Raw genomic sequence first — 24,851 nt, 5'->3', positions numbered from 1 at the left:
GAGGCATGGTCAGTCCAGCCCTGTTTGCCGAGTCCAAAGCCGAATGTCAAAAACGTCTTCTGTTGTTCTTCAGCATCACGTTGGCCTGATAAAGGCTGCAGAACTGCTCTTGTTTAAGCCCCGGGTGCAGAGCATTTCTCTCCCGTCACATTGGCTCTGTTGGCCGGCCCAGGGATGTGGAGCTCTTTGGGTCCCCTGGTTCCCTGAAGGATGTCACAGCAGAAGCATAGCAGCAGCCGGTGCACCTGCTCCATGCGGGACAAGGACAGCACCTCCTGAACACTCCATGGCCGGGTGTGGCATGCAAGTTTCTAGTGTGTTTCTCATTTGAAACATATTATGTTTCTATGACCCAAATAGGGGGGTATAATTCTCATTTTTAAGGTGGGGACACTGAAGCTCAGAAAGGTGTTTGCCAACAGTTCTGCGTCTGGCAGTCTAGTGAGGGATTTGAACACAGATCTGTGTGCGGCCGGTTCTCCTGCCCCTTGCCAGGCAGACCGCTCGGCAGGACTCCAGCCCTCCATACCCTCCCACACGAGGCCCAGTCTGGTTCCCCAGGAGCATGCGGGTCACATGGCAGCTTCTCCCTGGATGTGTGTGTCATCCTTGCAGGGCTGCTGCCCCTTTAAACTGACCTGTCTCCACTGGGAAAAGATTGTGCAATCTAATAAAGAAACAGACTTTCCTTGAAAAAAAAAGCTTCGCAGTTTCTGTTGTTATTCTACTTTCTGTGAAATTCAGTGACTAGGTTTTCCCAACTGAGAAATCCCTACGCTTGATCTGACAAAGAATTCGGGACCACTTCTGGGCAGGAGAGGCTGTCCCTGGGAGATGCGGTTCGCATGTCAGCAGGCTGGCATCCCAGGACGTTTGGGAAGTTTACGGGACCACTGAAGAGAACTGTGGGGTTGGAGCTGCCGCCAAAGACCTGTGATGCGAGCGGCTGTGTGTCTCGCCCCAGGCTCTGGCCTCAGGAAAAGCTTTTCCACTTCCATAAGCTCACCCTTAACCCCACCCCTGCTCCACGGACCTCCTCTGCAGTCCCCCTCGTTCTCCACTGGGCTCCTCTGCTCCGTCTCCCTTCACCCTTGAGGAAGGTGCTTAGTTTCTAGGAGCCATCCCAGCCCTGTTCCATCTTCTCCCTAGAAATAGGCTGATTTCTGAGTTTCTCTCTGTCCTCCTTTTCCTTCTAAGAAGTGGCCTGGGCCGGGCGCGGTGGCTCAAGCCTGTAATCCCAGCACTTTGGGAGGCCGAGACGGGCGGATCACGAGGTCAGGAGATCGAGACCATCCTGGCTAACATGGTGAAACCCCGTCTCTACTAAAAAATACAAAAAACTAGCCGGGCGACATGGCGGGCGCCTGTAGTCCCAGCTGCTTGGGAGGCTGAGGCAGGAGAATGGCGTAAACCCAGGAGGCGGAGCTTGCAGTGAGCTGAGACCCGGCCACTGCACTCCAGCCTGGGCGGCAGAGCGAGACTCCGTCTCAAAAAAAAAAAAAAAAAAAAAAAAAAAAAAAAAGAAGTGGCCTGGTCCCCTCCCAGCTTGGGCACACAAGATCTGAGCTCCGTGATTTACTAAGTGAACATTTGCTGGACATACAGAGCCAGCGTGCGGCAAGAAACATAGACCCAGTTTTCACTCCACACCTCTCTCTGGAATCTTTTTATTAAACCAAACAAGGAAAATGAACACTTATGAGCAGCCTACACTCTGACAGGGGCCACGACAGTCCCTTCATGATCTTTTTTTTTTTTTTTTTTTTTAAAGACACAGTTTTGCTCTGTCACCCAGTCTGGAGTGCAGTGATGTGATCTCGGCTCACTGCAACCTCCACCTCCTGGGTTCAAGCAATTCTCCTGCCTCAGCTTCCCAAGTAGCTGGGATTATAGGCACCCACCACCACATCCAGCTACTTTTTTGTGTGTTTTTAGTAGAGACGGGATTTCACCATATTGGCCAGGCTGGTCTCAAACTCCTGACCTCAAGTGATTTACCTGCCTTGGCCTCCCAAAGTGCTGGGATTACAGGCGTGAGCCACCGCACCTAGACCCCTTCACTATCTTATTTCATCTTGGCAACAACCCAGAAGTGGGGTGTTGATAGAAACCGAGGCTGAGGGAGGCTGAATGACTTGCCCAGGTTTACATGAATATTTACTGCAGTGCCAGAGCCAAAGCCGAGCCAGACCTCCAGGCCTCTTTCAGCCTGTAGAGCTGCCATCCTGCGACCTCTGTGCTTTCTGTCTTTATAGATCACCCTTTCCTCTTCCAAACCAAATCAGAAGCCTTTTATTAGACAGTTGGATTTGACATCTGGCCTGGAACATAACTTTAAACCAAATATTAACTGCAGTCATGTAAAGATGAAATATGGATCATTCTCCCCCTTTACTTTTAGATTTTTTTCACAGGAACTTTTATAAAGAAACAGACATTTAATATATAGGTTCATATTTTATGAGTGGGGTTTATATACACATATTAAATCACATATGGCTATATCATGTTTATATACACAGACATACAAACAATTTAAATCTTAATCGACATTAAGCGAAATAACAACTGGAAATTTCAACTGATGAGTAAATTCCTTTATATTTGGGATGAACATGTGAAAGCAAGGGTGACACCCATGAGCCTAGAGTCAAAGGCTGTGGCCTCCGGAGGCCGCCTGCCCCTTGGTGTTATTCAGACCAGATTCAAAAATATGTTTTCCTTTAAAGAACTCACTTGTTTCCCCAGCGGACAGTTAAAACCTCAAAGGCACACAATCCTCCAGTGTGCTGTTCCCAGCAAGACCCTGCATGCCCAGCCTTATTTCATTGTGAGTTCTCTGAGATGAGGCCCCAGCCCTGCAGCCAAGCTGACCCCCCCTACCCTGGAGGGTAGAGGCTCACTTCCGCCGGCTCCCTCCTAGCTGAGCAGTCCTGTATAAAACACAGAAAAGGCATTCTCCTGAGGCCCGAACAGACCAGAGGCCTATGAGAAGGGAAGGAGGTCACCATCTGAGGGGATGCACTACCCGGCACTTCAGAAAGCAGGTCACTGGGCAGGCGCCCTCAAGGTCACTTCCTGCTGGGAAGCCCCAGGTCACCAGGGAGGGAACCCGTGCTTAATGTAATTAGATACTGAAAGAACAGAGGGGAACAGGAAAACAGCCTCCAGTAAAGGGAAGTACATCTTTAGCTTCGTTCATTGTTCTTTTCTTCTGCAGATTTTAGATAATACTTGCATTTGATTCAAAGCACTTTTTTGAAAAAGCCAGCCTAACTTTTGTTGAGCGTTGACTAGTGTTGGACTTTGTCTTAGACTTTTTTTACGCAGTGCCTCTGATTATCTGGAGAGGTGGGCACAAGTGTGCCGGGTTGGAGAGGCTCAGTGGGCAGATCCCAGGGGGTTACAGCTGGGACCAGCACTGGGGTTCCTGAGACTTGGAGCCCTGGCATCTCCTCGTGCTGCATAGCCAATCTCGGTGCCAGGTGGCCGGGGGAGGGTGCGTAACTCTTGCCCAGGCATCACTCTACTGGGTTTGACGCATGTCTGCCTTCTCAGGCAGCCAAGCCGGCTCTGCTCCGGCAGCAATGGCTACTTTAATGTGGGGACTGGGGAGGCACTGACCTTTGCTTTCCTTTGCCTTTTTTTTTTCTGTGTCTCCCCTTCTCTCCCTTAACCCTTTGCGCCCTGCCTTTCTCTTTGCGGAAAGAAGGAATGCATAAGTGAGGCAGAATGTCTCCTCCCACCCCTGCCTCCAGGGCTCAGACCCCTCACCTGAGGCAGTCGATCCTGGTGTCTTCTGGATCTCCCCAGATATACCACAAAAAAATGCCCCTTCTTTTTTTATTTATTTATTTTGTTTTATTTATTTGTTTGTTTATTTATTTATTTATTTATTTTGTATTTTTAGTAGAGATGGGGTTTCACCGTGTTAACCAGGATGGTCTCGATCTCCTGACCTCGTGATCTGCTGGCCTCAGCCTCCCAAAGGGCTGGGATTACAAGCATGAGCCACCGCGCCCAGCCCACCCCCTCTTTTAAACAAACTATGGAATGCTTTACACCCTGTGCTGCACCTTGCCTTTTTTTAAGAACAGCTTTATTGATACACAGTTCACAGACCATAGACTCCAACTGTTAAAAGCACAACTCAGTGGTTTTCAGTATATACAGAATTGTGCAGCCATCATCACAATCAACTTTAGAGCATGATCGTCACCCTGAAAGAAGTCCTATACCCGTTGGCTGTCCTCCGCTCCGCAACCCCAGGCGGCCACTCCTCTGCTTCTGGTCTCTGGCTTTGCCTATTCTGGACGTTTCTTAGAGTGGGGCCCTCAGCCTGGGGTCGTCTGTGCCTGCTTCTGTCACTGAGCACCACTTCAAGCTTCTTCCGTGCTACAGCGTGCTCAGCACCTTGCGTTTTATACTTGAAGACATCTCAGAAATCATTCCATATCAGGAAATAGAATTCTGCCTCATTCTTTTTATTTTACTGTATCAATTTTAATAGGTAAGATATTTGCTCACTCAATATTCAGATGGTGTAGTAACTGCGCAAGTCAGTGAACATGTTCATTAGCTCAGTGCTGTTGATCATTTCGCAGTACGCAGTCAGCCCTCTGAACCTGCAGCTCTGCATCCGTGGATTCAGCTAAACAAAGGTCGAAAACAATTCAGAAAAAACACAAACACGCCTGTAGTCCCAGCACTTTGGGAGGCCGAGGCGGGCAGATCACGAGGTCAGGAGATCGAAACCATCCTGGCTAACATCCTTGGCAGCATGAGCCTATGGTCCCAGCTACTCAGGCGGCTGAGGCAGGAGAGTTTGAACCCAAGAGGCGGAGGTTGCAGTGAGCCGAGATTACACCACTGCATTCCAGCCCGAGCAACAGAGCGAGTCTCTGTCTCCAAAAAAATAAAAATAAAAAAGTAAAACTAAATCTCTTTTCTTTATAAATTACCCAGCCTCTGGTAGTTCTTTATAGCAGTGCGAGAATAGACTAATACAGTGTGTAACCCAGGCTGGAAAACCGCATCTGTTTAAGGTGTTGACATAATGTTACCATAGCTGTATAGCGTTGTGTCTTCATATCCATGGGGGATTGGTTCCAGGACCCCCCTGCAGATACCCAAATGTGGAATGCTCAAGTCCTTGATATAAAATCCTTCTTTATTTATTTTATTTATCTTATTTTATTTGAGGGTCTTTGTGGCCCAGGCTGGAGTGCAGTGGTGTGATCCTAGCTCACTGCAGCCTTGAATTCCTGGAAAAATGTGTAGTATTTGCACATAACCAATACACATCCTCCCATATGCTTTAAATCATCTCTAGATTACTTATAATGCCTAATGTGATGTAAATGCTATGTAAACAGTTACTATTCTGCATTTTTAAAATCCATTTTTTTGTTGTGTGTTTTTTTCTTTTTTTCTTTTTTTTTTTTTTTTTTTTTGAGACAGAGTCTCGCTCTGTCTCCCAGGCTGGAGTCAGTGACGTGATCTCCACTCACTGCAACCTCTGCCTCAGCCTCCCGAATAGCTGGGACCACAGGCTCACACCACCATGCCCAACTAATTTTTTGTATTTTTACTTGAGACGGGGTTTCACTGTGTTGCCCAGGCTGGTTTCTAACTCCTGAGCTCAGGCAATCCATCTGCCTTGGCCTCCCAAAGTGCTAGGTTACAGGCATGAGCCACCACACCCAACCTAAAGGAAAGAGGTTTAATTGGCTCACGTTTTCTTGTGAGATCTCGGCTCACTGCAAGCTCCGCCTCCTGGGTTCACGCCATTCTCCTGCCTCAGCCTCCTGAGTAGCTGGGACTACAGGTGCCGCCACCACGCCTGGCTAATTTTTTGTATTTTTAGTAGAGACAGGGTTTCACCGTGTTCGCCAGGATGGTCTCGATCTCCTGACCTCGTGATCTGCCAGCCTCGGCGTCCCAAAGTGCTGGGATTACAGGCTTGAGCCACCGCGCCCGGCTGACTCACGTTTTCACAGACTGTACCGGAACATAGTGGCTCCTGCTTCTGGGGAGGCCTCAGGAAACTTACAGTCATGGTGGATGGTGAAGGAGAAGCAGGCACATCTTCACGTGGCAGAGCAGGAGAGAGAGAGCGCAAAGGGTGAAGTGCTACACATGTCTAAACAGCCAGTCTCGTGAGAACTCTCTCACTGTCATGAGAACAGCACCCAGGGGATGGTGTTAAACCATTAAAGCCACTCCCATGATCTAGTCACCTCCCACCAAGCCCCACCTCCAACATTGAGGATTACAATTGAACAGGAGACTTGAGTGGGGACACAGATCCAAACCATATCACATAAGAAAACCCTGTCTCTACAAAAAGTAAAACAAATAGCAGGGCATGGTGGCATGTGCCTATAGTCCCAGCTACTTTTGAGGCTGAGGCAGAAAGATCATTTGAGCCCAGGAGTTGGAGGCTGCTGTGAGCTGTGATCACCACTGCACTCCAGCCTGGGCAACATAGAAAGACCCTATCCCAGCAAGCAATACAATTTTTATTTGTCAATTATACTTCAATAAAAATAGGGGAAAAGAATTATAAAACTGGGGGAAAAAAAGGTCAGATGATATAAAACAGTATCGAGCAGGAAAAGTCCCAACCACCCCTGTGCTTCAGCAACCAAGCTGCCTTGTCTGGGAGTTACCAGTCACCCCTGCATCCTGGGCAGGGTGTTTTAGGCTCTTGCAAACAAACACATATGTAAATACAGCCTTTTCTCCCTTTTTTTTTTTTTTTTTTTTTGTCGTTTTGTTTTTTTAAACTCAGTGGTAGCACAACACACACAGTTTTGTCTCCTGTTTCTACATCATGGACTATCTGAGATGTTTTGTCTCCCGGATGGAATATCTTTGTTTTTTGTTTTTTTTTTTTTTTTTGAGACAGAGTCTCGCTCTGTCGCCCAGGCTAGAGTGCAGTGGCCGGATCTCAGCTCACTGCGAGCTCCGCCTCCCGGGTTCACGCCATTCTCCTGCCTCAGCCTCCCGAGTAGCTGGGACTACAGGCGCCTCCCACCGTGACTGGCTAGTTTTTTATATATATTTTTTTTCTTTAGTAGAGACGGGGTTTCACCGTGTTAGCCAGGATGGTCTCGATCTCCTGACCTCGTGATCCGCCCATCTCGGCCTCCCAAAGTGCTGGGATTACAGGCTTGAGCCACCGCGCCCGGCCGGAATGTCTTTGTTTTTTTGAATGGCTGCATTAAATGACATTTGGGTGAGTGTATGGGAGGGATAAATTCCTAGATGTAGACATGCTGGGTCCCCGCGTCTGTGATGACATAGCTCTGACTCCCATCCAGGGAGAGAGATCACCCACACCCCAGCCTCCTCCATGCTGCTGAGGACGTGCTTCCCAGGGCCCTGCTAAGCCTCATGTGACTATTTCTTTGCAAGTGGGTACTATTTCATGTTACCGCTTTATCCTAAGAGATGCGAAGCCACGTCCAGGAGAGAGGTCGTTTGCAATTCTCTGTGACTAAAGGTGAGTTGGGTACGTTTCAGAGAAACTTGCATTTCCTTTTCGGCAAATGGCCCAGTCCTGTCCTTGGGTCACTCTTCTGCTGGCTATTCACCTCTTCCTCACCGATTTGTAGGAATGTTTTAAGGAAGTTTTCATATGGGTTGGAAACATTTTCTCATGGTTTTATACTTTTAACTACTTTGGGGGGTTTTGTTGTGTGTTTGCATCATGAAAAAAAATTTCAATGTATTCCCATTTATCAGTCTTTTATGGCCTCTGAGGTTTGTGTCAGATATAAAGGGCTTTCTCAAATCAGACATAAAAGAAATTTATAGCTTTTTTTTTTTTTTTTTACTACTTTTATAGCTTCATTTTGCTCCATTCTTTTTAAAGGCTGCATAGAGTTTCATTGCACGAGTATGCCGTAATTCACTTCACCGATCTCCCATTATTGGTCTTTGGAGTTGTTTCCAGTCTTTTTCTTTTTTTTTTTTTTTTTTTTTTTTTTTTTTTTTGAGACGGAGTCTTGCTCTGTCACCCGGGCTGGAGTGCAGTGGCCGGATCTCAGCTCACTGCAAGCTCCGCCTCCCGGATTTACGCCATTCTCCTGCCTCAGCCTCCAGAGTAGCTGGGACTACAGGCGCCCGCCACTTCGCCCGGCTAGTTTTTTGTATTTTTTTTAGTAGAGAAGGGGTTTCACCGTGTTAGCCAGGATGGTCTCGATCTCCTGACCTCGTGATCCACCCGTCTCGGCCTCCCAAAGTGCTGGGATTACAGGCTTGAGCCACCGCGCCCGGCCGTTTCCAGTCTTTTTCTATTAAACGTGACGCTGCAGTGCTTCCCCTCATACATCATGCTTTGTGCATATGTGGAAGTATCTCTGGGGATGAATTCCTCAATGTGGAGTTGCTAGGTCAGAGTGTGTGCATTTGAGATTGTGAAGTGTGTGTTGCCAGTTACCTTCTGAAGACATTCTCATATATTTGCCCCTTTCAATGGTATGTGAGAGCAGCCAACTCTCCTTTTCTCAAGTGGGAAATACTTCCATTATTTTCTTCCCAAAATATTCAGTGTGAGGAGGATGGACAGACAGACGTGCTGGGCCTCGTTCTACACAAGTGTGAGAGATGGAGACTCCCCTGTCAGCAGCCCTGGGGAGCAATTATGTTTATCTCATCTTATACCCGGTGAGCAGGCAGACCACTGCACTCAGAGGGGCATTCTTAGACGGAGAATGCATCTTCTGGAGTTTTTAGCCTATGTTGTCTGTTAGACCATGAGAAACAGATCTCCCTTGTCTCTTAGCTGGGTGCAGCATTCCTCTCTGGAGAGAAGGTAAAGAGGTTTCTCTTTGCTGTGTATTGAAAAGAGGTCAAGAGGAGCTGTGCTTCTATATTTTATGCATTAATTCAAACTCCTCTTTACAGTGAACTGTTGCTCCTTATGAGAACTGTAAGCACAGTTGCTCTGAACACCTCAGGTCATGGGGGTTTGTCTCATCTCCTCCCTTCTCCCCCATTTTCATTCTTCAGCAGAAGTTCTCACCTCATTGGCTGAACTCTATTTTTGTTTGTTAAATTTCTTTAATAGCGTTTCCATCTTGCTAATTTCAAAAGTGGTCGTTTTATGTGTCTCTTCTTTTAAGAGAGAAAAGATCCAAAGTGCTAAGGTATGTGACAACTGCTCCATAGCTCTGCCCACTTGATCCAGCCACAGAACTGCCTGCGGCTTCTTGGTGAGACCAGGACAGCGAGGGCGATGCCCACCCCACAGGGCCGCCCGAGAGCTAAGCAGAGAACCCGGGATGAAAGTGTCTGGCTTAGGGCCTGTGCCTTAGTCCGCTAGGGCTGACGTAAAATCCCACAGACTGGGCGGTTTCAACAACAGAAAGTTATTTTCTCGAAGTTCTGGAGGTTGAACATCCAAGACCAAGGTGTCATTAGAGTTGATTTCCAGCGAGGCCTCTTCCCAGCTTATAGGCAGCTGCTGTGTTCTCACCTGGCGAAGAGACAGAGAGCCTGCCCTCCCCTCTTCTTACAAAACTACCAGTCCTTTCGGGTTAGGGCCCTACCTTATGACCTCATTTTACTTTAATTGCCTCCTTGAAGGCCTCGTCTCCAAATACAGTCACAGTGGGGACCGGGGCTTCCACATATAAACTGGAGGAGACGGGGGCACAATTAGTCCAAAACAGACTGCAACACAGAATGCAGCCCAGAGGCTGTGCACCTAGAAATCAGCGCTGTCCCCAGCAGTATCAAATCTGAGATCCCCAGATGACCCCAAACCTTGCCCCAGCCTGCGCTGCCACCTCGTGTCTCCCCGACACTCCAGACGCTGTTTTCTGTCTCATCCTTCCTGTTAAAGAAACAGTGGGGCGAGTGCGGCCTCACTGGCCCCTGGGGGTCCTGTGGCAGCTCACCAGCCCTGCGGGTCATTTCTATGCTGGTTGTTTTCACCGAGCTCCCAGTTCCCTGCGCAGAGGCTGCTGAGGCAGGTCCCCAGCAAGGCTCACCGAGGCTCCAGTCCACTTTGCACACGCGTTATTGCCCATCCAAAGGTTTGCTTCCTGCTCCCCGCCTTAACCCGCTGGGTAACTGTCAGCACAGGAGGCTGAGCCTGCTCTCCCTCACTCCTCCTCTTGCTGCCTTTCTCCCACCTAGATCTTTCTCTAAAGCCAGAATCCCCCTGCTCACCTCCACACCAGCTGCAGCTGCACCTCATTGATCGTGAGCATCCTCACACTCAGAGGCCCGTCTCCCTGTCTCTGTTGCTGGGCATGAGTGCTGTGCCACGCCACAGGGACAGTCAGTGGAGCTGCGGAGCACGGCTTTCCTGCCTGAGCAGCCCCAGGGCTTTGGCCGTCTCAGGGTTGGCAGCCCCCAGGAGACCGCCCCCGCTGGCCCTGTCCTTGATAACAGGCAGGAAGTGGTCCCTCCCTGGATGGGAGGATTCCGGCCTGGGACATGATTGTTGGATAGATAGCTGCTGTCGGACCGTTCTGCCCCTTAGTTTGTTAAAAGTGAGGGTCAATACACCTGGCCCAGAGTCAGGAAGAGAGGCTTGCGTGCTGCAGGGAAAGGCCCTTGGATAAGAAAAGTGACCCAGCTTCAGTCAAGGCCAGGGGAGTGGAGCGGTCAGGCCACATACAGGGCCTAACAGGCTGGCGTGGCAGCAGGGCTGCTCAGGGTCTCGGGCAGCCTTGTCCATTAACAGATGTCCCCCAGCAGAATGAATCACTCCGCCTTCAGTGCTGTCATCGCAGCGTATCCACACTTCCTCTGTGGCTCTTGGAACCCCGGGTTAGACTTATCTGGTGAGGAATCCCTGGGGCAGCCACAAGCTACCTGTGCCTGATTCCTCCCCACATTGTGAGTCCTGACATTGCGCTGGGCCCACCCACCCCTCTGTTCATCCAGCCTTGCTTCCTGACTGCTCTGCCCTAGACGCCGTGCTGGGTGCTGGAGTACTATGCCGGCCACTCCCCAACTTCCCGCAGCCACACAGCCAACTTGCTGTGCACCAGGCACTGTGGTGGCTGCTGGGGCCCTAAACCAGCTGTCAGAGGGTGAGCGGATGATACCCAAGCGCGAAGGACTGAGATGGAGAAATAGAAGCATGCTTCAGAACCAGGCAGGGCTGGGAGCAAGAAGGAACAGAGGGGCATGACCAGGAGGGCGTCCTGGAGGAGGTGGCATGGGTGCTCGGCCTGAGGACTGAGTGGAAGCTGACTGTGTGGGAAAATGCTCGATGTAATTGTAGGCAGGGGAACAGCGTGGCACAGACTTGATGTCCCTGGGCACAGCCAGCTTGCATTGTGACCTAATTTTAGGGTACCTGGAGAAGGGGCGTAGAGAGCCTGAGGACCTTGAAGGCCGGGAGACTTGATAGGAGCTGAGACCTTGGGTGCACATGCACTGGCACCTCATTGGGGGTGGGAGCTTTTCCCGAGTCCAGCCCTCCCTCTGCAGGCCTGGGAGGGAGAGAAGACCCCAGGGAGGTGCCAGAGGTCCCCCGCCAGTCAGGGTGCCAGGGAGGTGCCAGAGGTCCCCCGCCACTCAGGGGCCACCACAGGGGCGGCCTCCTCTAGATCACACCCACTAGTGGAGCTGACGCCACACATACCTCCCCCCGCCCCACCCCTGCAAGGAGGAGCCTGGGGCCCAGGTGAGGGTTGGGGGAGCCCGGTAGGACTTTGGCCCATCATTAATTCATGCAGTCAACAATCTGGTGTTGAGTCCATCTTCTTGGGGCTCCCATGCTACCACAGGGAGACAGAAGACAAAAAAAAAAAAAAAAAAAACTCCCATTACATTGGATGGTGATAGTGCCATGGAAAGATGAGGCAGGAAGCGGGAGGCACGGGAGGCCAGGCGTGGGGCGTGGGGGGTGAGTCCGCCTAGGGAGGGCCAGGTGTGGGGCGTGGGGGATGGTACCGCCTAGCGGAGGGCCGGAGAGGACCAGCCACTTTTTTTCTGCTGCCAAATCTATTGTGACTTTAATAAAGTGAGAAAGGAAACCAGTCACAGCGTCACCCGGGTTATCGACACCAGTGTGAGTATCCTGGGCGCCCGCCACATTGGGCCTCTGCCTCCTGCCAGTCCTCAGTGGGGAGGGGCTTTCTCCTCCCACCTCTGTCACATCTTTCAGCTCGGGTTCCCCTCACCCAGCTGCCTGTGCCCCTGTTATTTCTCTGGTCCCAACTCATTGTTGGTTTTTACCTTGGGGGAAAAAAAAAATCCAAGTATGGAAACCTCTTAATACAAACCAGATGAGGGGCTGGTAAAAATGTTTTTCTCCGCGTCAATCACCCGAGTTCTTGCTGTGCTGAGAATTTGGTAAAGCCCTCATCGGCTCTACCAAGCATCCCTTCCAGACTGCCTAGCAAGACGCAGGAAAACAATGCTGCCTTCTGTGTGTTCAGCAGAGCACCTCTTCACATGCGTGCACCCCACTCCTGCTTGGGCTCGGGTGGGATTTGGGGGTCGGCCTATGCTGCTGATGCGGGGCGGGGGAGGCTGACGCTCTGCAGTGGGGCGAGTTGCAGCTCTGAGTTGGGTCCCCCTCCCTGCTGGGGGTTTGGCCTGGGCCATGTGCAGAGCGTGACTGGGCCTCAGATGGAAGGGCTGAGGAAGGGCTGGATTCGGAGCAGGTGGAGTGGCAGGACCCAGGACCTCTTGGAAGTCCCCCCCTAAATCAGACTTAAGAAGGTGGAAGCCATTGGCACCCATGGGGGCTGGTCCTGGGAAGGGGCTCTGCAGACCCCTTTGCCCTCCTGAGGCGGAATGCTCTACAGCCAGGCAGGGAACTCGGCCCAGAAGCTGGGTAGTAAGTGGGCATGAGGCTGTTTGTTAGCGGGGAAGCCGCTGTTTTGGCATGCCTGCTGGCCCAGCCCTGCTCGGAGCCCTGAGGCCACACACGCAGCCCTGACTGCCGAGGGAGGTAGCCGTGAACATTGAAAAGGACCAGAATGTAGCATGACAGGGCTGTGGTGGGGGTGGGGGACACAGCACAGGGCCTTGACCCTGCCAGGGGCAGTTCAGGGTAGCCTTCTGCCTAAGGTGTCCCCTCCTCAGTAGGAAAAAATAGCCATTAGCAATGGGGTAGAGGAGGAGTTCTTTTCAGCAAAATAAGAAGAAAGCAGGTGATCATAGCTGAGAGTCGTCCCAGGTGCGTGGGAACACAGAGGTCCCTGCGGGTGGCAGAGCTCCTGGGAAGAGCCCCCGCCAAGCCCTGGGCAGCAGGTGGGGGGGCCAAGGCACAGCCAGTGTAGGCTGGCATCCGTGCAGCTGGAGCTGGATGGGAACGGGGTCCGGGTGAGGTGGCAGGGCAGCAGGAAGCACATGTAGGCACGGGAGACCCCTGAGGTGCACGGCTGGGGCTGGGAAGCATGAATTCAGGACAGGGGAAGATGATCAAAGTTCTAGACCACTCCTCTAAGTTTCTAGAACTGTGCTGGCCTATAGGGTAGTCACTAGCCCATGTGGCTATTTAAATTTGTTCCGGTGGTTTTTTTTTTTTTTTTTTTTTTTTTTTGAGATGGAGTCTCGCTCTGTCACTAGGCTGGAGTGCAGTGGCGCAATCTCGGCTCACTGCAACCTCCGCCTCCCGGGTTCAAGTGATTCTCCTGCCTCAGCCTCCCGAGTAGCTGGGACTACAGGCACCTGCCAGCATGCTGGGCTAATTTTTGTACTTTTAGTAGAGATGGCGTTTCACCATGTTGAACAGGATGGTCTCGATCTCTTGATCTCATGATCTGCCCGCCTGAGCTCCCAAAGTCCTGGGATTACAGGCGTGAGCCACCGTGCCTGGCCCTGTTTTTTATTTATTTATTTAATAGAGATATAACTCAACATAAAATTCACCATTTAAAGTGTATGACTCAGTGGTTTTTAGTATATTCACAGACTGCGCAGCCGTCACTGCTGTCTGATTCCAGAAAGTTTCCATCACGCAAAGAGAAGCCCTAGCAATCCCTTCCCATGCCCCTCCCCCAGGCTCTGGCAACCCCGCGTCTGCTTCTTTCAGTCTCTCTGGATTTGCCTGTTCGGGACATTTCCTGTGAGTGGAACCGTACACAGTGTGGCTTTTTCACCTAGCATGTGTTCAAGGTTCATTCATGGCTATTTAAATATAAAAAGTTAAATGAAATATAAAGTCTAGTCCTTCGGTCACACTGGTCATATTTCAGGTGCTCCATGGCCACCTGGGCTTTTAGTTTCCATATGGATGGCTCAGCAGACATTTCCATCCTTGCAGGGAGGTCTCAGGCCAGTGAGGCTCCCAGTGCCTTGGTGCACGGTGAGGACAGGGAGGAGGGGGAGGCGGCCTCAAGCAGGGCCACCAGACCCTGCTGGGCCTCAGCCTGCTCACCAGATGGGCATGGACTCATGGTCCCCTTTTCAGGTCCCTGGAGACCGTAAGGAGCCCCATCAAGGATTTTTGCTATTTCACAAGCTCTGAGGAAAATCATGCCTTGTTGAGGAATCAGCCTCCCAGGCCAACCCAACACTGGAGCACTTGGATTTCCGCTGGAGCTTTATCAGCCCAGTGTGAGGCTGGTGTCTATCTGCAGCCTTCAGAGGCTCCGACGGGCTGCTGCATATGACTCTGATTAATCACGATGGGAAAATGAGTTAGCTATTGCTGCGTAAACGCAGCTTGGGACACGTGATCTTTTCGGTGGGAAGGAAAAGAATGAACAGGGAGTTTGTGTGATTGATTGCAGCGTCTACAGGCAAAACCGTTATTAGCATTCTTGTTGATAGCCTTCAAGAGTCAGATTTTAGGGAAGTACGTGAAGGGGCATACATAGAAACATGCATATATGTATATTAAGACATATGTACATATGTGTGTTTAACTTTAAAAGATCAATTTGTGGCCGGGCACGGTGGCTCACACCTGTAATCCCAGCACTTTGGGAGGCCAAGGCGGGTGGATCACCTGAGATCAGGAGTTTGAGACCAGCCTGGCCAACATGGTGAAACTCTGTCTCTACTAAAAATACAAAAAAAATTAGCCAGACTTGGTGGTGGGCACCTATAATCCCAGGTACTGGGGAGGCTGAGGCTGGAGAAAAATTTGAACCTGGGAGGTGGAGGTTGCAATGAGCCAAGATTGCACCATTGCACTCCAGCCTGAGCGACAGAATGAAACTCCTTCTCAAAACAACAACAACAACAAAAATAAATAAATAAATAAATAAATAAATAAAAAGATCAATTTAAACCCATAGCTTTTCTTTCATTCCTGACAATTTACAGCAATTTTTTTAAACAAATCTATTTTAATTCCAAAAGAAATTAATCTAGAATGGTCAATATACAACATACTTTTATGTTTATTTTATAGGTATCTATCTAATACAAGTTTATTTGTACATATGCAATGTATAATAACTCTATAACTCTTATCTTAGATATGAGTCCTAACAGGATGAAAATATTTTCTTGTAACTACTACTTTATGCCTATGAAGGGTGTGAACTTTCAATGTCCTCTTGTCTTAAACCCAAGTTAATGACAGTGTCCTCTCAAAATTTTTCATAAATTATTAATGAGCTAATTTCATTTTTAAAAATGGTTTCAAAAAGGCCGGGCGCAGTGGCTCATACCTGTAATCCCAGCAACTTTGGGAGGCCAAGGCAGGCGGATCACGAGGTCAGGAGATTGAGACCATCCTGGCTAACACGGTGAAACCCCGTCTCTACTAAAAAAAAAAACAAAAAACAAAAAATTAACTGGGCGTGGTGGCGGGCACCTATAGTCCCAGCTACTCAGGAGGCTGAGGCAGGAGAATGGCGTGAACCCAGGAGGTGGAGCTTGCAGTGAGCCGAGATCGCGCCACTGCACTTCAGCCTGGGCGACAGAGCAAGACTTCACCTCAAAAAAAAAAAAAAAATGGTTTCAGCAAATATGAAGATAGAAAGTCCTGTTATTTGTCCATTCATAATATGAGAAAAAAAAGAGATGATACATTCCTCTATAGAAAAGGGGGTTTAGAGAGCAGTTCTGGCAGTATTTCACCTGGTAAAGTATCAAAAGGTCTAATAAGCAGGCCCCTTGCTCAGGGAAAAAAATGATTTAAATGTGTTTCTCTTCTGAATTGCTCAGTAACTCCAAGTGATTTTCAGATTGTGGCGGGGGAGATTACTGGCACTGAGTTCATCAAATTTAGATCTATCTTGAATAGGGACATCATAGAAATCAAGACCATTTCTAACCCTGCACATCTGGTGGAGTCTGGAGTTACAGACCCCATGACCCAAGTCATCAGCTAAATGTACCAAGAGATTGAACTTTAGAGGACCATCTTCCTGGGAGATGTCTTGCCAATTACCAGGAAGAGATGAAGCAAAAACTTCTTTAACATAAGATTCCAAACGACCCTGGAGATCGCCAGGTGGTGACTATCCTCAGCTTCATGAGGAACACCAGGATGGGTTCCTCTTTCACCTCTTCTGCTGCCTCAGCAACCTCTGGCACTTTCTGTTTTCTGGATCGAGACCAAAATTCTCTACGTGTTGCCCCTGAGACTGTCCACATGAAGACTCCTCTGGTAATGCCAGACACGGATCGCTCCACCATCTTTGATGAGATCCACGGGCCTGAGCTACCGCGATCTTAATAAAGAGAAATTCGGGAACTTTGTGGAGGCAGTGGGCCTACAGTTGGCCCTCTGTTTCAAGAGGTTCTGTGTCTCTGATTTCAACCAACTGTAGATCAAACATATTAGGAAAAAATGGGTAGTTGTATCTGTATTAAACACAGACCTTTCTTTTTTTTTTTTTTCTTTTTTGAGACAGTCTCGCTCTGTCGCCCAGGCTGGAGTGCAGCGACATGATGTTGGCTCACTGCAACCTCCGTCTCCCAGGTTCAAACGATTCTCCTGCCTCAGCCTCCTGTGTAGCTGGGACTACAGGGGCATGCCACCAGACCTGGCTAATTTTTGTAATTTTATAGTTTCACCATATTGGTCAGGCTGGTCTCGAACTCCTAACCTCAGGTGATCGACCTGCCTTGGCCTCCCAAAGTGTTGGGATTACAGGCGTGAGCCACCACACCCGGCCACAGACCTTTCTTCTTGCCATTGTTCCCTAAACAGCTGTGTAAAATACAGTGTAACAACTGTTTACATAGCATTTGCATTGATTAGGTATCAAAATCTAGAGACAATTTGAAGATGTGTGTAGGTTATGTGCAAATACAACATCATCTTCTGTAAGGGACTTGAGCATCCATGGATTTTGCTATCTTTTGGGGGTGCTGGAACTAATCTCCCACAGATACCAAGGGATGACCATACTTACATTACTGCATAAGAAAACCAGTTTCTACATGTTCATTTCTTTTTTAAATGTTCAAATGATGGGCATAATGTAAAAATTAGGAATAGACAGCTGTCTTGGACTTTTGGAGAAGAGAGAAATTTAGATTGAGAATGGCCTTTTAAAAAACATTTTAGGCCGGGTGCGGTGGCTCACGCCTGTAATCCCAACACTTTGGGAGACCAAGGTGGGCAGATCACAAGGTCAGGAGATCGAGACCATTCTGGCCAACATGGTGAAACCCCATCTCTACTAAAAATACAAAAATTACCTGGGCATGGTGGCGTGCACCTGTAGTCCCAGCTACTCAGGAGGCTGAGGCAGGAGAACTGCTTGAACCCAGGAGACAGAGGTTGCAGTGAGCCAAGATCACACCACTGCACTCCATCCTGGGCGACAAGAGCAAGACTCTATCTCAAGAAAAAAATTATAATGGAAAAATTCAGATGTTTGCACAAGCAGAATAGTGTAATGAACTCCCATGCACGGACCCCACATCCAGCTTCAAGAAATTTCACCTGTATCCCATCCACACCCCCTTCCTCTTCATTCCTCTGATTGACGACTTAGTCGTCTTTCTTCTAAAAAGCCTGTAGCTGGATTTTGGCTTCTATCCAATCAAGTCTTTGTCTTTTTACCGACAAGTTTATGGTTTCAGCTTGTGCCCTGCCTTTTCTAGGTTTCTTGGTTAATCCTTTCTTTTTATAAATAAAAATGTTATCCATATGTTCCTCGGTCACATGACTGCTCCCTCATGTCCCTGGATCTCCCCTCCACCCAGTCCCCATCCTATCACTCTGTCTTTCTCTCCTGGATCTTAGCTAATTGATGGGGGTGGAGGTGGGGAACAGTCTTCATTTGGAATCTGATCACCCTTTGATCTTCTCGTGTCTTGAACCATGTGCTGGTCCTGAGTGTTTCCCACGTGGGTCTTTACGTGGCCAACCTCTAGGGCCTTCTGTGTTTGAGAATGTGTTGGTCATGCCTTCACACTTGGATGACAGTCGGCTGGACGTAAAGTTCAGGGTGTGAAGTTCAGTACTCAGAACCTCAGTGCTCACTTCAGTACTCAAAGCTGTTATTCCTCCCCGTGGCCTTACAGTCCACGTGGCTGTCGGAAAGTGTGGTTCTGTCCGAGTCTGGCTCCTTCGTCAGGTTCTCTGCTCTCTGGGGACTGTTAGGCATCTCTGTATCTCTGATAGTCTGAAATTTCACTCAAATGTTGCAGTATGGATTTTTTCTTACTTCTGTTTGCAATTCTGTGGGCCTTTTTTTCTTTTTTGACAAGAATGAGACTTTAATCAGTTTGAAGTGGAGTTTATAACACCAAGAGATAAAGGGTTGTTAACAAACACAATAACAAATGGACATCTGATTGGGATGAGGCATTATCCTGTACACATCATATTGGTATTTTTGTGTATCCGCTATCCATAGCATTTACACACAGAGCCACTGCTGCACAGCACACGGGTATCTGAAGAGGCTGAATCAGAGTTAACAGACTGAAATTGTTTAGTATATATATTCTAGTTGAAAACAGGTTGAACTTTTGAACTGGCAGGTAGAAGGCAACTCTGCCAAACACTGCAGTTAAAGCCCCCACTTGAGTGCACAATTCCACCCCTTCCATCTGCATGTGGGACACATTAACCGGACTTAAACGAGGCACTCTGTGGCAACCACAGCCATCGTTATGAACATATTGCACACAATTTCTGGAACTAAGCATTTAACTTGTAGCCTGCTTTTATTTTTTCAAGCTGAAACATTCGATGCTGCCGGTAAACTCCACTTAAGTTTATAACCTGTGCCACAGCAAAGAATGGTGACGCTACTTATTCAGCTACCCTGTTAAAAGTATGGCAGGCATGTTCAAGAGGAACTACAAAGGACTTGGGATGGTACAGGGCCCAGTTGTAAGCTTTCTCAAAAGTGATGCCTTCGAGTAACTTCAGACATGTAAGCTGCTGCACATCCAAAAAGTCTGAGAAAACATTCCAGAAACTCAGAGATTACCTACGGAATGCATTTCAGGCTAATTATGAATACTGCCATAAATACAGTTTTAATTAGGACTCGAAAACGTTTCAGTCATAGCAATTCTTGTCAAATTCTATGGGGACAGTAACTGAAATAAAGTAAGGAGAGTATGTATAATATATATTTTTATATATAATATATATATATAAAATGCCATTTTTTCATTTCCAGTGACTACACCATAAAATGTAATCAGGGCTTCTCAAAATCATTGACACATTCAAAATCAAAACTCTCATTCAGACCTTCACATTCCAAAGGAGAAATAATAACGGTGCAAAAGCCTCTATGGGGCTTTTCAATCTGAGATCCTTCATCTTTCTTTAATTCTAGAAATCGATCTCTATCATTTCCCTCCATCATCATCATTTTCTCATAGGCACTACTGTCAGTCTATGTACTAAGTTGTAATAAAGCCTGATTTCTTGTTTAATAAAAATAATAGAAAAATAGGAACCCTCAAGGAGGAGAGGGCTGAGAATCATTGGCATATCACAAGCCATCTTCCTTTTTTAAAATACATTAATTGTTCTGAAAGCCTGCCCTGTCCAAGCTTGGAGTATGGATTTTCTCTTCTCTGCTCACCTCTGCCCTGCATGGTAGGTTCTGCTTTGCAGATCAGGGTTTTCCGGCGTAGGAGGACAAGGCCTGTCAAGGTGGCACAGCTAGATGTGGGGCAGTGATGGGGTTTGCACCTCAGTCCTCCTGACTCCACTGTTAAGGCTTATTTATTTATTTATTGAGACAGAGTCTCACTCTGTTGCCCAGACGGGAGTTCAGTGACATGATCTTAGGTCACTGCAGCCTCTGCCTCCCGGGTTCGAGCAATTCTCATGCCTCAGCCTCCTAAGTAGCAGGGATTACCAGCGCACCACCGAGCCCAGCTAATTTTTTTTGTTTGTATTTTTAGTAGAGATGGGGTCTCACTGCATTGGCCAGGCTAGTTTAAAACTCCTGACCTCAAGTGATCCGCCCGCCTCAGCCTCCCAAAGCGCTGGGATTACAGGCATGAGCCACCATGCCCGGCCTCAAGGCTCTTTAATTGTCAGGGGACTCCTGGGGTGAAAGTGCTTTGATTCCTTTGCTGAACCACTTCTGCGGAGGGCTGCTGAGCGTGGCTGCAGTTCCCACATGGCCCATGATGGAGGAATATTTGCACTTAGGGCAGAGTCTCCCACCTGGTGCTCCAGCAGGTCTGGGATGGGGACTGCCCTCTGGCCGGGTGACAGCTGGTTACAGTTCACTATGTGGAATCACTGGCACCAAGATGGTTTCCTGGCATCCTTTTTCTCAGGCCACAACACCTCTCCTGCATTGATCATCCTGAGTCTCTTTGCTCCGTGTCTTCACCCACCTGGCCTTCACTCATCCGAAGGTAGCCTCATAGGCTGGCAGGGGCAGTCTGGGCAGTGGCTCAAAGGCTCCTTTGATACCTGCAGGTTTCCTGGGTGGAGACACAGCCTGCTGCTCTGGGTTGAGCTTCTCTGGGTTGAGTGATGTCCCATTTCCCAGGTCCCGCCGGCCGGAGCATCTGAGGCTCCCTGCTGGGTTTGGCAGCTTCACTTTATCCAGAGCGAGACGCAAATACAGTGAGACCAGAAGTTTAATTTTTTGGATGTGGCAGCTCCCACACAACTCCCAGACCTGTGCTGTGCCAGGTGCAGCTAGTTATGCAGGACGTGCCTGTCACTGCGCCCACGGGGTATGGGGCATGGCACATGTGCCACACCTTGTCCCGTAAATGGATGTGAGACCCCCGAACAGCCCCAGGGATGCCACAAGGCAGGTGTTGTTAACAAATATTGACAAGGCACCTACTGTGTGCCCGGCTCAGAGCTGGGCACTGAGGAGATGATAACACAGCAAACAGCAGTCCCCCTGCCATGGAGCTTCCCTTGTGGTTAGAGGAGACAGGCAGTAAATGAGGGTTTCACGGGTCCGAAGGTCGGTGTGTTACGAAAAAAGTGAGGCAGGTGAGGGCAGTCTCGAGTGCCGGGTGACAGTGAGGGTGCAGTTTTCCATGAGAAGGTGGCATGTGAGCCAAGATGTGAAGGAAGTGAGGGGCTCGCCGGGTGGCTGTCTGGAGGAAGACAGTCTCCAGAAACAGGAACCACCAGTGGTCAGGTCCTGAGGTGGGCGGACTGCCGGCTGCTGCAGGAGCAGCAGAGACTACTGTGGCTGAAACAGGGATGAGGGAGAGGTGAGTGGGAGACCAGGTCAGGGACAAGGGGCCCAGGTCCACCAGCAGATCGGGGGCAGCCTGTGGGCAGGTAGGCAGGCCACACCTGAGACCTGTGCAGGCTCCCCAGCCTCTTCCAGCCTCACCCACGCAGGGCCCAGAGCAAAGCCCAAGGCAAAGCCGTCCGTGGAAAACATCTGCCTCCCCACCTTTGTCATGTTTACTTGTAGATTTTGAAAGCAAAACCTTCACTGGGGGACCCCTTTGCTCAGGTCAGAAGAGCCAGGCTAGCCAGGCCCTTCCTTCTGTGCTCTGGGGTACCCGATTGGAGCAGGGGTCTGGGAGACGGGCCACCGAAATGTGCCTGCATGGGAGGCCTCAACTCAGGGAGGCTGGAGGAAGGGACCGACCTGTCTTGGGTTCCTCAGCCAAGGTTCTTATTCTCCTTGTAAAGACCGGACGGGGGTCAGGCATGGTGGCATGCACCTGTGGTCCCAGCTAGTCCAGAAGCTGAGGCAGGAGAATGGCTTGAGCCCGGAAGTTCAAGGCTGAAGTGAGCTCATCACACTACTGTGATCCAGTCTGAGTGACAGAGACCCTGTCTCAATAAACTTTTTAAAAAAGAAGACCCAGTGGGGCAGGCACTGGACAGGGAGTGGGGCGTGCAGCCAGGCTCTGCTCCACCATCAGGAGCCATGTGGCCCAGAAAAGGTCAGCCCAGTTGTCTCAGCTCAGGGGACTCAGTTTCTCCATTGTCATAATGGGAGAAATAGAGCTGGTGAGTATGGTCCGTATGAGGTCTAAACCAGTTGATCTCTGCCTGGTGGGACAGCCACCCCTGCGGGGTATGACCTTGAGCCCCAAGCCCATGCACATCAGCCATGCTGCCTGGCCTCACACTTCATGCAAAGAGAACAACAGCATGGCTTTCTGGATGGAAAGTGGGAGCACCATTTAAGAAAAGCCAGGCCTTGCTCCTGCCCCCCTCCATTCCGGTGACCAGACTCCCTCACTGCCCCTGGGAGGGCCGAGGACCGGAAGCCCCGGTGTCCAGTCTGCCGTCAGCCAAACACACGCAGAGCCTTGATGGGTATTTCCCGTGTGCCCTGTGACCATCAGCTTCTGCAGAGAGAACTTCAGGCCACTCCCGACCTCTGCATCAGCCCCTGGATTTCGGCAAGATTCCTAGATGATTTGCATGCATCAAGGATTTGAGAAGCTCTGACGCAATGGAGCAGCCCACACTGTGGGCCTCAGATCCTTCAAGACCAGAGTGTAGCTGGAGTCGTGGTGTGGGGCTGGGCTCCTCAGTCTCTACGGTAGAAGCAGAAGTGAATGTTAATTGCCAAGGAGACCAGCTTTTATTTGCCTTTGTACCCCTCCTGCCCTGGAGCCACCAGCAAAGCTGTTCTGACACATGCTTCTTGGAAGATTGCTTTTCTTACCTGAGCACATTTTTTGGTAAGGCTTACTGCTGGTCAGAGAGGTGTCCTTGTCTCAGCCAGGCCTATCCCTGCGGCAGGCTCCCTGCCTAGAACTTTCATAGGTGCATTCCTCATAAGAACGCTGTGAGGAGGGAGTATGATGCCCATCCCATGGCTAAACATGTGAGATGCCCAAGGTCAAACAGCTGGGGACAGACAACACCAGAATTCATCTCCCTAACCCATCCATTCATTCATCATTGACCCCTCAACCTCTACTCATCTCTTCATCCCCCAGCAGCCACCCACCACCCACCCATCCCACCACCTAATCATAAGTCATTGTGCAGAATCACATTTTAGGTGGGATTTTTATTCTTGCATAAGGCAAAAATTTTACATGTTCCAAATCACTCCTGAAAATCCCTCAGGTTACCCATGAAACTCAGGAATGCTTCGTCTCTCTGCCAGTGTTTGCTCCAGTGCTGGGGAAAAGTAGCTAGAGCTGACATTCAGGAGCCCTTGAGTTCAAGAACATCCTTATCACCAAACTCCAGAACTCAGCTGGAGGCTCCCACTCCATACAAGGCCATGGGAACTGAGGCCCGCTGAGGGGCCGGCAGATTCACGTCCCCCCACTCGTGTTTACTCCAGTGCATAAAGGAACAGATCCTCAGTGCTTACATCATTTTTCTCTTACTTTCCCGCACACATGCCAGCTGGCTGTGGGATCAGTGAGAATGCCTCTACACCGCACAGCCAAGGGTGGACTCACTCCCACGCCATCCCCTCAGGGCCTCAGCGGCCTGCTTGTCAGTGCAGGATCTGAGGCTGTAATAACAGGAGCACAATGCCTTGAACAAGGGAGGTGTTTTTCCTGCTCTGCTCTGCTCTGCTCTGAGGTTTAAGGATCTCAATTCAGGAGTCTTAGCGCAGAGGGACAGAACGTATTGGATGGTGCAGGGCCAGAGAAGGTTTTCAGGATGGCAGAGGCTTGAGGAACACACACCCTATAGAGATAATTCTGGAAACTGTGGCCGTGGCTTTGCCTGTCCATCTCTTAGGAGGTTTTGTGAGGAGTGGTTGGATTTGTTCTGTATGGGCCCAAGGATCTGGACGAGTGCTGAGTGGACCTTAGGCAATGGGTTTTAGTTCAGTGGAGAAAGAGCTTTCTAGTAGGCAGAGCTATCCAAAGACAGCGTGAACCTCTCTTTGAGGCAGTGAGCTCCCAGTCAGGGGCAGTGTTGAAGGGGAGGACGCGTGAGCACTTCTCTGGAGGCTGGGAAGGAGTTCCTGCCTAAAGCAGGAACAGTGAATTCGTGACCCACAGTCTCACGCAGCCCTGAGCTTCTGTTTCCAAGCCCTAAGATGTGTTGTTGATAGAGACAAGGCTCAGCCCGTCTCTGGCCTTCATTCAGCTGTCATAGTCTCATCAGGTATAAACGTAATTTAGACAGATTCCTGTTAAGCCAGAAGGAAAAAGAGGCAGAGGATCCCCCTTGTGTGGGCACTTGGTCCCCCTCTCTTCTGATGCCCTGGATCTGCATATCCTCAGCTGCTCTCTGTTCCCCAGGAGCCCCCTGTTAACCAAATCATCTGGAGTTTAAGTATATGGTTCCCACCAAACACAAGCCGACTTCTCTACCTAGTGTTGGCCAGTGACCCAGGAGCAGCCTCACTTCTTGGGGGAGCAGCCTGCTGCACTGCTGTCATTAAAGGGCTTCCAGGATGATGGCAGCGGGCCCCAGCTTGCACCCGCGCCACAGCACCACGCTCTTTGCGGGAAGGCAGTCCTTGCTGTGAGTCCTGTGGGCTGCGGGAGAGGAATTAGCACCTGCTGTCCCTGGGGCATCGCTCTGGAGGCTTGACCAGCCTTTGCTAGCTCACTAG

General features: G+C 49.7%; 1 protein-coding gene and 1 pseudogene across 1 annotated transcript in view; one reads left to right on the top strand and one right to left on the bottom strand.

The window, feature by feature from the left end:
• Positions 1-24,851, top strand: part of COL23A1 (collagen type XXIII alpha 1 chain) — a 365,686-nt gene that overhangs the window by 236,666 nt on the left and 104,169 nt on the right. The window lies entirely within an intron of this gene.
• LOC117065407 lies at positions 16,098-16,575 on the bottom strand (annotated as a pseudogene).

Source organism: Trachypithecus francoisi, unplaced genomic scaffold (genome assembly GCF_009764315.1).
Source record: "Trachypithecus francoisi isolate TF-2019V2 unplaced genomic scaffold, Tfra_2.0 Lachesis_group2, whole genome shotgun sequence".
NCBI lineage: Eukaryota > Metazoa > Chordata > Mammalia > Primates > Cercopithecidae > Trachypithecus > Trachypithecus francoisi.
The sequence above is the reverse complement of the archived record's forward strand: the minus strand, read 5'-3'. Positions and strand labels throughout refer to the sequence as shown.